Source organism: Stegodyphus dumicola, chromosome 4, assembly GCF_044657685.1.
Source record: "Stegodyphus dumicola isolate Sdum_Otavi_A_Nest chromosome 4, ASM4465768v1".
Lineage (NCBI taxonomy): Eukaryota > Metazoa > Arthropoda > Arachnida > Araneae > Eresidae > Stegodyphus > Stegodyphus dumicola.
The window spans coordinates 99,832,613-99,847,267 of record NC_140771.1 but is presented as its reverse complement, the minus strand read 5'-3'; positions in this window follow the sequence as shown (position 1 = coordinate 99,847,267).

Sequence of the window (14,655 nt, the reverse complement as noted above, 5' to 3'; positions counted from 1 at the left end):
AGATTAACTTAAGTTTGCAAAGTAACATAAAATTTTACTTATCTTTGTGATATTCGGACATTCTTTTCTGAGCCCAGTCCTGGAAAGTAGCGTAGATTCTTGTTTGATTTATCCTCCTTCGTGTGCGGGCTAGCCCTTCAGTGCCTTCCTCTAGAAACCTTCTTTTTTTTCCAGTTCGGTCACCCTTGAATACCTTCTTTTTCGCCTCTGCCTGTGGTCTTGGCCGTTTGATGGCAGCTGGTCTTGGCGGAACCGGGAAACTTCTCTCGTGTTCCTGCTTGGACCTCGTTGCTGGCCGTTCAAATTTTCCTTGTAACTTTTCCTCCGCCGCTGGTGGCCCTTCCGCAGTTCGGCGACATTTGCTGCGGAGAGTCCTGTCGGATGAGTAGATTTTCCGTTTTAGAGCCGGGTTATGGTTGCCGTCATTTCTCCTGGCTCTCTTTGCATACATCGTCCTTCTCCCTTCTTCATTCTGGGGGTGTTCGTGAGCTCTCTTTTCTGGACGGTGGAACGGCTTCTTTTTCTTGCTACCTTCAATTTTCCCGCGGGGAAACTTTCTTTTCACTTGCTCCTGCCTCTTAATGGCTTACCCTTGTACTTGTCGTTGTTCCACCTCTGGAGCTTGTGCCTGCGGTGTCTGCCGTGCCGGATCCTGCAAAAGATCTTTGAAAATTTGCATTTTATTACGATCATAGTAGGGTTTGATTTGATCAATGTTTGCGGAGCAGGTTTCACCATTTCTGGCTTTTAACACTACTACAGCGTGAGTTATTTTTTCTATGACATATGGTCCTTCAAATCGTGGAAAAAATTTGGCAGTTTATCTTCTGGTGCTGAAGAAAGTGAATGCTTAATTTTTAATACTTCATCCCCTACTTTATAAGTTACTCCCCGTCGTTTCAAGTCGTAATACAGCTTTTGTTTTCTCTGTGCTACTTCCGTATTCTTTTTTGCTTCTTTAATAAGTTTTTCTATATCACCCATTTTAAATTCTGGGGCTCTTTGTTGCACATAAAATAATTTATCTAATGGCGTTATAATCTTTCTGCCTAAAAATAACTCAGCAGGAGTTTTGCCCGTTGCATCATGTTTTGCGGTCCTAAGGGCGAAAGTAAATTCATTGACATAGTTATCCTAGCTTTTATGAAAATTTTTAACATAACTACGGATAATTTTCACTATATTTCTATTGACCCGTTCCGCTATATTTGATTTCGGCCGATACGGGACCATTTTTAAATGACGTATGCCCAGTTTTTGGCACATGTCTTCAAATACATTACTTACAAATTGAGGACCATTATCCGATATAACTTTTAGGGACGCCCCGTATTTTAAAATATATTTATTTAAAATAGAATCAGTAACTAATTTCGCGGAGGCTCGTTTTAAGGGAACAATTTCGGTCCACTTACTAAAATGATCAACCATAACAAGGAGATAGCGACTTATATTTAACTGACTTTTTGGGAAAGGGCCCAATAAATCGATGCCAATTATTTCATTTGGAAATTCGGATTTAATACTATTTAGAAACCCGGCCGGGCGGAAATTAATATAATTAACTGCTTGACATGTTGGGCAGGACTGGACATACGCCCTTGTTAACTTTTGCAGTTCAGGAAAATAGACTGCCTCGCGTTCGCGTTGAATAGTTTTTCGAATACCAGCATGAGAAGCTAAAGGGCTGTCATGGAGCTCCTGCAGGATATTTAATCTAAGACTAGCTGGGATAACAGGTCGAAATTCGTTGTTGGAATTCGTAGTTTTTGTATAGAATAATAGACCATCTATTAGTTCTTAATGGGCCGCCCTATTTCTTATCGCCACAATATCTTGGTGGCTAAAATTTTCAGAATCCTTTAAATACTCATAAATGCTTCCAAACTCAGGATCCTTACCCAGTTCGGTTATTACAGTTTCTCGGGAATTTATTGTACATGCTGTGAGCATTGCCACCTTTACGGTATTACCTTCTTCATCTATTTTAATTCTGGATAGGGCATCTGCTACGATATTTTCCTTTCCGGGAGTATGCTTGATTACCAGATTATATTCTTGTAGCTTGAGTGCCCATCTTATTAACCTTGGGGATACGTTTTTCCCTGAGTACAATCTAGTTACCGCCGCATGATCAGAGTACACTGTTATTGGCGCCTTTCCAAAATAGACTCGGAACTTTTGCACAGCTAACAGAACTGCAAGTGCCTCTCTCTCGGTCGCGGAATAGTTTCTTTGTGTTTGATTTAAAGTTCGGCTAAAAAATGCCACGGGCTGTTGATTTTGCGAAAATACCGCTCCTACCGCATAATCCGAAGCATCGCTGAAATTTCTAAATTCTCATCCTTTTCAGGAAATTTCAACACAGGGGCTTGCGTTAATGCTTGTTTTAATTTTTCGAAAGCACTATTGGCTTCGGCCGTCCACGAGAATCTTGCCTTTTTCCTTTTTAATTTTAACAATGGCTCAGCAATAGCTGCAAAATCTTTTATAAAGGACCTATAATATGAACAAAGTCCTAGAAAAGAAGAGAGCTTCTTTGCCGTGTTCGGAGTCGGATACTTTTGTACAGCGATTATTTTTGATTCGTCTGTCTCGATTCCTTTCTGAGATATTTTGTAACCTAAATATTTTAATTCAGGGGCTGCAAATTTGCACTTTTCGACATTAACTTTTAGACCGGCCTCATTTAATAAAGCAAACACCTGTCTTAAATCCTGTACATGTTGGTCGAGATTATCACTAGTAATAATGATATCGTCTAAATACATAAATGTGGACTTTCCAAGAACAGGCCTTAACACAATGTCCATACATCGCTGAAATGTTGCCGGTGCCCCTGAAAGGCCAAACGGCATACGCAAAAATGCATAAGTGCCAGACTTGGTTATAAAAGCAGTCTTAGGCACGTCCTCAGGCCTAACCCCTATTTGAAAATAACCAGTCGTTAAGACTAAAGTCGTCATATATTTGGTGGATGTTATGTTCCTTAGAATTTCTTCAATAATAGGTAACGGATATACCGGATATTTAGTTATGGAGTTTAATTTACTGTAGTCAATTGCGAATCTCCACCTTTTTGGATGTGTCAAAGGATAGTCATTATTTTTCTTACATAAAACCACCGGGCTAGCATAACTACTTGAGATGGGCGTTATGATCTTTTTACGTAGCATATCGGTGATATGCCATTCTATAATTTTTTCCTTATTCTTATCATACCGGTATGCTTTGTGGCGAACTGGCATTGAATTTCCGGTGTCAATACTATGGTTAGTAACCTGAGTAAATCCTGGAATATCACTAAATAACGAAGCAAATTCACTTACCAGTTGTCGGATTCTTCGTTGCTCGTCATTAGGCAGGTGGTCAAGATTTAACATCGGCGGTTCAGCCTTTTCTCCACGAACTGGTTTCATCGTCAGCTTAAGGGACGCTTCATTAAAATCTAGCGTTGCTTGTGCCTCTGAAAGAAAATCTATTCCTAAAATAATATGTGCTTGCAGATTCTTTACTATGAAAAGCATAACCTTTACTTGTTCGTCCTTGATACGGACATACAGCGGTAGTTTACCTATACACTTACATTTTTCTCCTTGCGCCGCTAACACTGTCGTATTACCCGAATTATATATACGATATTTACGAAAATACTTCCTAAAAAAATCTTCTGCCACACAGGAACACTGCGCGCCTGTATCCAGGAGTGCGGTGGCTGGGATATTATTCACCAACACTTCAATCTTCGGAAGAGTCAAATTTTTCACCATTACTGTATTTAACTTGAAGGAAGAGGGGTTTTCGTGGCCTTCGGATTTCCGCACCCTCCCGTCAGCAGAAATCCGTTTTAGTTTAAATTATTTTTCATTTCCGTGCTTTCCTTCTTTTTCCACTGGCCTTGAGACTTTTTTCCTGGATTGTTATTGAACTGTCGACGTTCGCCGGCTGTTTTTGAATGCTCGGGTTTCCTTGCCCACTGATTCGCTTTGCTTCCGTAGCCGTGTGCTTGAGTTTGCTGTAGTCTTGGCGCACCAAATTGGTTTCGCTGTTGATATTGGCGTCTTCTTTCAATGTCCGCCGTTCTTCTACTTTCAAACTGGATTGCTAGCTCAAATAACTTTTCCAGTGTAGTCGGATTTCTTAATTCAATAAAGTCTTGCACTTGGGGCAGTAACCTCGGCAAAATCACTTGAATTATCTCAGGATCCGGACGGTTTCCATACAAGAGTTTGAAGACGTGAATTTTTCTTAAAATAAAGCTTGAGAGGTTTTCGATTCTTTGCTGATATATACTGAAAAGTTCCGTTTCTAATTTCGCATGATCCCTTACAACAGGGAAGGGTTTTAGTAGGGCAGTCTTGAAATTTTCGTAAGTATAGGTGGGACTTCCTGCTTGACCAAAGAGACTTCTGCCTATACATTTGAACCAATTAAGCGCTTGGCCCCTCAAAGCGCTGGTAGCTAAGGTAACTTTTTGAAGTTCGTGCACGGGATAGAGCATGAAGTGGTCATCCAATTTTTCCAAAAAACTGGTTACCGGTGAGTTTCCATTAAATGTTGCTTCTGGTTTCATCGAAGCGCGCATGGTCTGGACGATGTAACCAAATCCTTCCAGGGCGGCAGCTGGCATTTCTGGATTCTGAGCCGCTTCTGCAGGCAGCACAGGTTCTTCTTGAAACTCGGCCATGGTTATTCTTCTTCGTCGGGCGCCACTATCAGGTTCAATGCTCCGTCTTACTTTCTTCGGGAACATGCAAGGATCTGACTCGGAACAGAGTGCTTACTAAAGCTATGTTCAATAACTGTGGGAAGTAGACAGAATACACAAGAAGGGTATACAAAACCCTTTATTTTTCTCTATTTACAATAACTTCCGTACTTCGGAATACAAAGACCCACTACTTGTGGTCGAAACGTAAAAATATATCTAAAAATAAAACTAAACTCTAATTTAACTTTAAAATAATAAACGTGGAAGATTGGCCTTATATTAACAGGAAGCCGTATGTAGTACAGAGAACTGTGAACACTACAATACGTTTAAAGTTATCAAGAGGATTAAACCTCTGGCCTGGAAGGCAACCAGCAACTGAGTAAAACTTCTAAGGTAAGCGGCCTGCTTCGACTAACTGCTTCCTCTCTCTCGCTTGGCAAAAAGCCACAACTTAAATACTTGGCGCTCGCCAGAAAAACTTTGCATAAATACGTTAACGCTTATAATTCTGGCCGGAAGTAGAAAATAAGAGGTGATAGTAAAGATTTAAAATAAAATAAACGTTAGTAAAACTTAAGATCCTTACAACTGTCCTGTGAAAAGTATAGCATTTAATTCCGTTCAGAATGAAATGTTGTTTAAAAATATGTTGTTTTCACATACTTAGGACTCTGAAGTGTTGTAAAAAAAGAAAATATATACATTTATATGTATATTTGCGACGTAATTACAAAATATTTACACCCGAACGCGTCAAATCCCATAGAACTCAATGGTAAATGACCCAATGTTTTGGTCACCACGTAGGGATCGCCGGTGCTTCAGAGCAGGGTACGAAGAAATTTGTTTAGGGCGACTCCATCTTACTTCCTACCTCCATGGTCACTACAGTCGCGATATTCCTAGCTTCAATTGACGTCTAATGAGAGTGCTCAAAGTTTTTAATTACTTATTTTAATTTGAATTAAATCTTTTCACCTATGGTTTTATAATTTCACTAGAGTTTAAAATTCTTTGGATTCTATGCTTTTGTTTAAAGGTAAAATTTTGATTTATATTTTTTAATGAAGTATTTTAATTGTTCACTTTCGGTTTCCTTTAAACCTTTAAACGAAACAGAATTTTCTTTATTTAAGGTACAGGATTCTAATTAGAAGTTATTTTTTTTTCTTGCTTTGGAGAAGGGCCAGAATTTTCGTGACAACTATTATAATTAAAATACATTTAAATAGTTAATCGGCTAGTTTTGCATACAGAAAAGAAAGGATTATTGTAGAAGAGAGATTTCGATTGATTTCAATGTTCCTCCCTTCTGATGAAGTGGCACTGAAAAGTTGTTCAATTCCTCTTCTGTTTTTTTTTTTTTTTTTTTTCTTTTTCCTTTAATTTTCATTAAAAATTATTTTGAATCGGGGTATTGCTTGTTTAAAACTTTTGGTTTCAACATTTATTAAATTCTTTGTTGCATTTGAAATTTATTAACTATGAATTTCAAAATTTTTGGTTTTTTTTAAATATTAGTTCTAAATACTCTAAATTTCTTACTTTGTGTCTTTATATATACATAATATTAAAAGCAACGATGTTATGGACAAACTAAGTAATTATCGTCATAAACAGGAAATTAGTTGACTTTTGAAGAGGAACAAACTAAGTTCTGATCAATCAACAATAATTAATAAATGCGTGTTTCATCTTTTTGTCAAAAAAGAATATTTATGTATATTTATATATGTTTGGTGTGGCCAATTGGAACGAAAATACGAGTTGCACAATTAGATGGTATAGAAGTTCCATTTATAAAAGTTCAACGTTCTACGGGTATTCTATTTTAGCTATGCGACGTCACAAAACAAATCTTATCTCAATCCATTTTAAATCCATTTTAGAATCCGTTTTGGAAAATTGATTCCTTTATTCTGCCTGTATGTACAGGTATCACTGAAAAACGTCGTCCAAATGGATTCGAGAGTGGTTAAAATTCATATTTTCGTTGAAACATGATATTCGAACTTTTTCGCTATTACGATACTTCCTTTATTTCGTACAAGGAAGTAAAAATATGAATTTTAAAAAAAAATCACACATTAAACTTTCGTAGCCCTGTATTATTAAAACAATATTGTTGTGTAGATAATTGTCTGATCACGTTATAAAAAACCAGGTGAATTATTTTTCTGATTTAAGAAAATCTTAATTTTATTTAATTCTGAATTATTATTGTAATGCTTTAATTTTTGAAAAAAAAAAAAAACAGATGCTTCAAAGAATATTATTTATTTTCCTTTTATTTGCAATTTTTATCCGAGCCTTGATTCATTGTCAAAAGAAGCAGGGAAGGGAGGCGATTTTTCTAAGTCATGATTTCGCGGGTTGTTTCGTTATTTAGAATGTTTTAGAAGAGATTTCTTTTGTGCATTTGACCTTTAGGACAGGAAGTACGTGACAGAGGGGTCAGAGGTTGCCACTTGTAAATCATTCTGGTTTTGGCGATCGGGGTTCAGGTCGTTGGTTAAGTGAAGATGGGCGCGCATGTGTGATCACCCTAGTTCTGTCATTCGGGGGAATAAACGCAAATTTTGTCCAAATTAAGGGGCGATAAATGAAGCCATTGTGGGAGCCCGTGGTTGTGAAAGAGACGAAGAAAATTCGAGTTTGAATCACTTTTTGACTTCGAACTTGCTCTTGGGATGAGCCGTAGAAAGGAGAAAAAGATGTATTTCGTCATCGAGCAGTGCTTCTGGCGGGGAGCGGCAATTATGCTCCCCGGCCGCGGGTTTTCGCAAAAATGCGAGGGAAAAAAACTGTTCAGCGAATAACTAAAAACAGAGATTAGCAGAGACTTTATTAGAGAGATTATTTATTAGAGAGAGTATTAGCAGAGACTTTGGTCTATATCTGTGTCGGCAAAGGTCAGGACGATGTCCTCTGAACTTCGATTTGAAAACAGAAGGAATTATGTCACCTTAGACAAATGAAAATCCTGAGTTAGCCGTTCTCTAAAATACCTAGCAAAACTGTCTACGTTTTCCTTGGTGGTGTTGGTGTTGGTGTATTTAATTATGGCAAAGCACACATCTGCCTATGGGGAGGGATGCTTTTCGTGGAGGACTTTCTAAGGGAAACTGGCTCGTATACACGTTACACATGGGGAAAACCACGAAAACACCCATGCAGCCAGCCCGTTCGCGGGATTCGAACCTCGGACCGAACTACCAGTGTTCAGCAACTTTACCGCTCGGCCGCTGGTGGGCTTTCCTTGGTGGAGCTGAGAGTCTAGGCAGACAGCCGTGCGGTGTAAGCTGTTCTCTTGCTTCCAGTGGGAATAATTTTCTTCTATGGAAACCAGTAGCAGGCGTGAGAATGGACGGTGTAGCTGATGTAATTTATTGCCATGCCGTTCGAGTCTCTGTGGTGCGGATTTGCCAGGTGTTGTAAGGATAGAGCTAAGGTTAAGTTCTCCTCCACTTCAAGATGTCTACCTAAGATAACTTTTTTTGTTGCTTTTTGTTATCAATTCTTCCTATGAACTTTTTTTTTAGGAAATTGTGACTTTACACTTAAATTGAATCTCTTAATTAATTCTAAATGGCTGAAAATCGTCGCCCTTTACCCTGTCTTTCTTTACAGGGACAAAAAAATTGAAAATTTTAATAAGTTAATTATGGTATAAAAATATCGGTTGTTTGTGAAATCATCCTTAGCATAGATGTTGAATTTCAGATAATGTTTTTTTTTAACATCGTAGAAATTACAGCAGTAGTTCAAGATAAATTAAATGGGTCATAAAGTAGATTTGCAAATCCTTGATTTAAATGTGTAAATGATATAAACTGATTAGTTCACATGTGTAACTAAAATAAGGAATTGAGTATTGAGTACCAAGGTGTTAAATTTAATTTTAGTTGCTGAGAAATATGAATAAATTGTATTTAATCTGGAACAGCTTTCTTGTGTTTTCTTTACATCTGTTTATGTGTTTTCTTATATGCATATATTGCATTCTACATCTTGTTTATACGATCCTCTCACGGCACGGTTCCGTATGCTTAATACACAACGCAATTTCACTCATACGATCACTAGAAATATGGAAATTAAGTAGCTCTTAAGAGTCATATTTTCAGTTTGATATGTAGTTAGTTAGGGTTTCATCCTGTCTGTTTCTGTATCGGTGTTTACATCTGTAGATGCCGATATGGAAACAGAACAATATCTCCGAAAACTGAAATGTGTTACGTAGTACAAGAATTTTGATATGATCATTCTCATGCTGGTAAAAATTTCAGATAAATGAATTTAGATTTGGAATTGTTTTCAAATGTATTTACCATACAGTCCTTTTTATTTGCATTCGTTATTGAACATGCGACTTTACAATATATGAGATTGTAAAATTTGAGATATTTTTCAAATATCTTCGAAGAAACAGCGTTTTTCTCTCTAAAACGTTTTCTAAAAATCCCCGTATGCTATCGAAATAAAACTGGGAAAAGAACAAGGAGATTCTTAAAATATTTCTCAAATTTTATTTATATATTGAAATATTGAAAGGTATTCAAAATTTACTATCTGTTCATGCTTTTATCATTGCGAATGGTCTGCTCAAGTGTATTGTATTTTTCAGTGGTATTGGCTGATATTGAAATTCTGAATCGGATTGCATTGGATGCTTTATGACTAAAATATGTTTTAGCTCTTTTAACTCTTTTAATTCTTTTTAAAATATGTTTTAGGATATAAAGAAAGAATTTCTTATGAGCACAGTAAAATAAAAATATTACATTTTGTATGCACTATACGAAAAGGAAGAATTTTGAATTTGAAAACGAAGCATAAAATATATTCGAAGTGTAGATTTATATTTATAAAGCGATATACTATTCAATTCCTTCCCATTTCAGTTGCAAAGACTTTCTTTCATGCGCGTCGTTTCTTTGCTGCCGTAATCACAAAAGCTCTTAGTATTATTAGGGTCTTAAAAGTAGTTCTTTTTTGCGGAAGCCAACATAGTAATCTGAGAAAGGGAAATCGGAATCCTAACGAGCACGGTAATTATGTTTCTAAATCTTTGCAAAGCTTTTGTCCCAAGAGAAGGCCAACATCATTCGGCCTATCTCTTATCTCTAATAGACTCTTATAAATCTGTCACATAAAAGAGAAGTTAAAGCAGATGAATCTGATATTTTAATACTAATGGCAATATGCTCAGGTTTGGGAAAAGGTAATAAAATGTTTTGAACAAAATTCTGCTTTTATCAGATTCTCTCCATACTGAAGAACAAGGTGAATTTATTCTTATTTACGTAGAAAGATTTATTTTGTAAAAGAGCAAATTCAATATGCATTTATAACACACCTTTTTTTTATTTTGTGCACTCTAAATTAGAGAACAAGTTAAACAAAGGGAAGCAAAAGAAAATTAATTCAATTAATAATTTCACTTTTCTACATTTTGTCCTTCGAAGTCAAATTAAAATATCAGTCTCATTCAAAAATTAATTTTTAAAACCTGGAAACCCTTTCGCAGGTCCTTTGCATAACGCACATTTCTGTAAACGTCTTTATGCCATTTTACAATCATTGATCATAGACATATACTTCTAATTTTCAAATACGGCTAAACATGACTTAAGTATTCAATGTTTTGACTTTTTAAATTTAAAAAAAAAACAGTTCAATAAAAAATTACTAAATAAATTTTTATACGTTTTCTCTGCCCTTGTGGTTATATTTAATAAAAGATTACTCTCATTTAAAAAGGAAAGCATAAAACATTTGACACTTATGCGGCTAAAACTGATCAAGTTATTTAATTTCTAACCTGAGATTTTTGTTATGTCTTTCGTCTTTCCTTGAGGGGTGGGTAGAAAAAATTACTAGTGTAACTCATAGTTGATTTTTTCCTTTAATACCAATCAGCGAAATTCTTTTGTGATTTAATACTCTTAAATTTATAGTTTTGTTGCTTTGATATGCCTAATTTATTTATAAGTTTTAAACTCTAAAAATTAGGAATAAATGAAAATAAATGAAAATAAATTTTAAAAAAATTTTTAAAAAAAATAAAAAAATAAATGAAAAAAAATAAATGAAAATCGGCTTTTCTTTCTTTAGAATCATAACCTAATCGCCTTACCCTCACCCCCCTCAAAACAAAACTGGCCAATAAATATTTTCATAAATATCACTTATGAAATTATTTATGAAAATAATATTTTGAATTGGTTAAGTGCCAATACTGAAACATGCCACTGTTTTCTAAGATACTAATTCTGTATTATTAAACGAATAAGATCTCTCTTTTCGAAAGATTTATGTTGATCCAAATGTTTTACGACAGTTTGCTGAGTAAGGCACGACATTTAATCTTTCAACATCAAAAACAATTGCGAAATTGATATTTCATTTTTAGTTGTGTAAAAATTTAAATGTTTTACTTTTTAATTTGTGTACGAACTTTTAATATGATGACCTTCTTTAAAATTAAACAACTTAGTTGGTCAGTTTTTGTCATAAAGGAAACAATGTTTTTTACTTTACTTTCTAGAATAAATATCAGAGTTTATTAAACATAACTTAGTGACAATTAACAGTTTAACAATAGGGACTAGGAAGCTAAATAAAAAGATTTCACAACTTTTACAAATAACATAATTTACAATACCATTTTCATAACTTTTGAAATTTAAAAATGCCTTAACATGAATACTTTCTCGTTTGAAGAGCTTTTGTAACTGGAAGTCTTATATCTGCAACGGACGATTGTTTCCTAATTAGAAGTCTATGTCTGAAACCGACGGTTTTGTGAATGGAAATCTGTATCTGCAACCGCCGGTTGGCTTCTCAGATAGCTTTTATGGACGCAGTTTACAGCTTAAATTGCTCAGCAAAATGTATGCTATGACTTTTTGTTGTGAATTAAAATGCTATCTTCCTATTCAAAATTCCTTTTCGTTATAAAAAACTTTTTAATCAGAAATTCCCTTTTCAGTTTCTGTTAAGTACTGTGCAATGAGAGATTTTGCTCAGGAAAATAGCAGCATCCGCTAAATTTATTTCAACAAAAGCAATGCTTTCAAAATCATTGCAGAGAAAATAATGCTGAAACGTATACGGATAAAGAAACTGCACATGACTTTGCTATTATTGATAGAGTTTTAAGTTAACTTACAGAATTTATCTAAACAAGACATCTACAGAATTATTGAAAATGAAGTCTTTATGACATGATTACTATGAAAATATAAACGTTTTGCACAGGTATAAAAGTATACATGTCTGAATACTTTAATTTTTTTATAGTTAAAGTAAATATTGTAGAGAAATCGCCAAAAGTCGAGATACCCATTTGCTCAAGCTAGCTAGTCTCCCTAGGCATAGCTGCTCTCCCTAGATTATACGTTACATTACACAGATACAATAATCTCACATATAATTGCATTAAAATCATGTATCTATGTATAATATTCCTAACAATATTTTAAATGATAACATTTTTATAATATTTTTAATCGTTGCTCTATATATTCAGAAAAATAACATAAGTAATTTGTACTTATTTCAAATGAAAAACTTTGAAAATTATATCTTTGATGAACAGGAAATTACACTAAAATGTTAATGGTAATGGAACTAAACTAAAAGGTATTGGCGCTAATCATTCCTAGCCCAAAGTGGCAATTTTCCCAGGAAGAATATTAATTTCGTTTTGGCATTTTGCGTTGTTTCACTATGAACGTTGTTTCACTTTTCAGATTGTTCCCACCAAATATTAGAGCATTGTATTATATTTAAAAAAAACTAAATAATGAAGAATATTCATAAATATATGTATGTTTCTCGTACTAAGATAAAGCAATGGTACCTAGAGCCATCAAGTTTTGAATAACGTACATCTCCACCCGAATATGGGCATCTATCTGGTAGAACTAATGTCGAATTTGTTTCATTATCTATTTTATATTTTGTAAAGCATTTGTGAGTTTTTATTAAGAAGCGCAACGATTTCAAAGTAGGCAATGGCAACAATAAACGAAAAGAAAAAGAAAAACATTTTTATCTACAGTGCGCGAGATTATGTATCGGAAATTCTAAAGATATGCTCTTTTAAATATTTTGTGATATTGCAGTTGAATTGAATTTTATGGTTTAAGGGTGAAGAACATGATATTTAATAAATAAATGTAACCCATAAAACGTTAAAAAAGGTCCTTTGGAAGATGTAAAGTATTTCTCCCACGTTCCCAGTATGCTTTGGTAGTGTAGTGGTCAGCAAACTCGGCTCGTATTCGAGAGGTCCGAAACTCATCCAGGGATTTGACAATTGTGTCTCCTAATCCCCACTCTCCCTTTAAAAGAGTAATATATAAGGCATTTCTACCGCCTTCTCAGTATACTTCTTAGTATTCGAGAGGTTTGTGTGCCGGAGAGGTCACTGCTCCTTTTTCATCTCTCCTGTTTCCAAAAAAAAAACCTAATTTCTCTAAAGCGTAATATAAAACCTGAAAGCTTTCAGATTTGTTAACCCAAAAGAGCTATTAATTTCTTTTTCGCATTTTGCGTGGATTCAATATAAACGGCGATTATATTTTTTTTAATTTAATTTTTAGCACAAAGACACTTTAGCCCAGAAGGGCTATTAGTCCCGAAATGTCATTTTAAGTTGAATGACTCTAAAAGTCTGAATCACTTTTCAAAATATTGCCACCAAAAACTAGAGCCTTGTTTTATATTTAAAGAAATTAAATAATGAAGAATCCACATAAATATATGCATGTTTTTTGCATTGCGAAAATACGACGGTAACTAGAGCCATCAAATGTTGAAATAAGTAATGCTCCACCCTAACATGGGCAGCTGGAGTACCGAATTTTGAATTTAGTAATTGTTTTATTTTCTATTTCATATTTTGTAAAACTTTAGTGAATTTGTGAATAACAAAATCAATAGTTTCAAAGCAAACAATGGTAACACTGGGAAAAAAAATTATCTCTAGCGCGCAAGACTGTCCATCGGAAATTCTAAAGATATGCTGTTTTTAAATATTTTGTGGTATTGCTGTTGAACTGAATTTTGCATGGCTTAAGTGCGAAGAACATGATATTTAATGAATATAGGTAACACACAAAATTTTTAAATAACATCCCTTTGGGCCTAATATAAAATCTGAAAGTTTCCAACTGTTTCGAAAGATTTGTTCTTTTTTACATTAAGCGGAATCTCCAAAGCTGCTTCAAAATCTACTTATTTACTTAATTAATGACCTACAGAAAAATAGCTACATCAGGAAGTTTTCTTAGACCGAATATACTGCCTATTACTGCAGACCTTGCATAACCGCTTATTTTTTAAGTTTCTAACTTCTCTCACCTCTAGCAACATTAACAATTAATTAGAATGTCAAAATATATACACAGCTCACAAATATCAATATAATTGAACTCAATTACAATCATGAATTATCTGCAGCATTTCTACCATTTGGATGTTTAAGTTCTAAGTTAGGATTGCTTTATTAAAGTTACCAATGAGATTAATTTTTAATTAGTTAGCAAATAAAAATTAAAATAAGGTGTCTGCTAACAAAATGAAACCTTCGTGACAGATTTTCTGAATACAACTGTCTCGTGTTATTTATATCAAATATGGGGATATTCTGGGAAACACCACGCAACCAGCCCATTCATAGGAATTAACCCAGGTTTAATATCACTCAACTTTAATATAATGCAACTTTAATGTTACAATTAAGTTACAATTTTTTATTGCAAAACTTTATTTACCTTTACTGTTTCACTTTTGAAGGACACTATACTCAAATTAGTATAGAATTAAAACCTAACAAAAGCAGCTTAAATATTTGAAAGCACCTTCGCATTTTCCTGAAACAGGTTGTAAAAGTGAAATACATAAGAAAAGGCAAGTGATAAACTAAATAT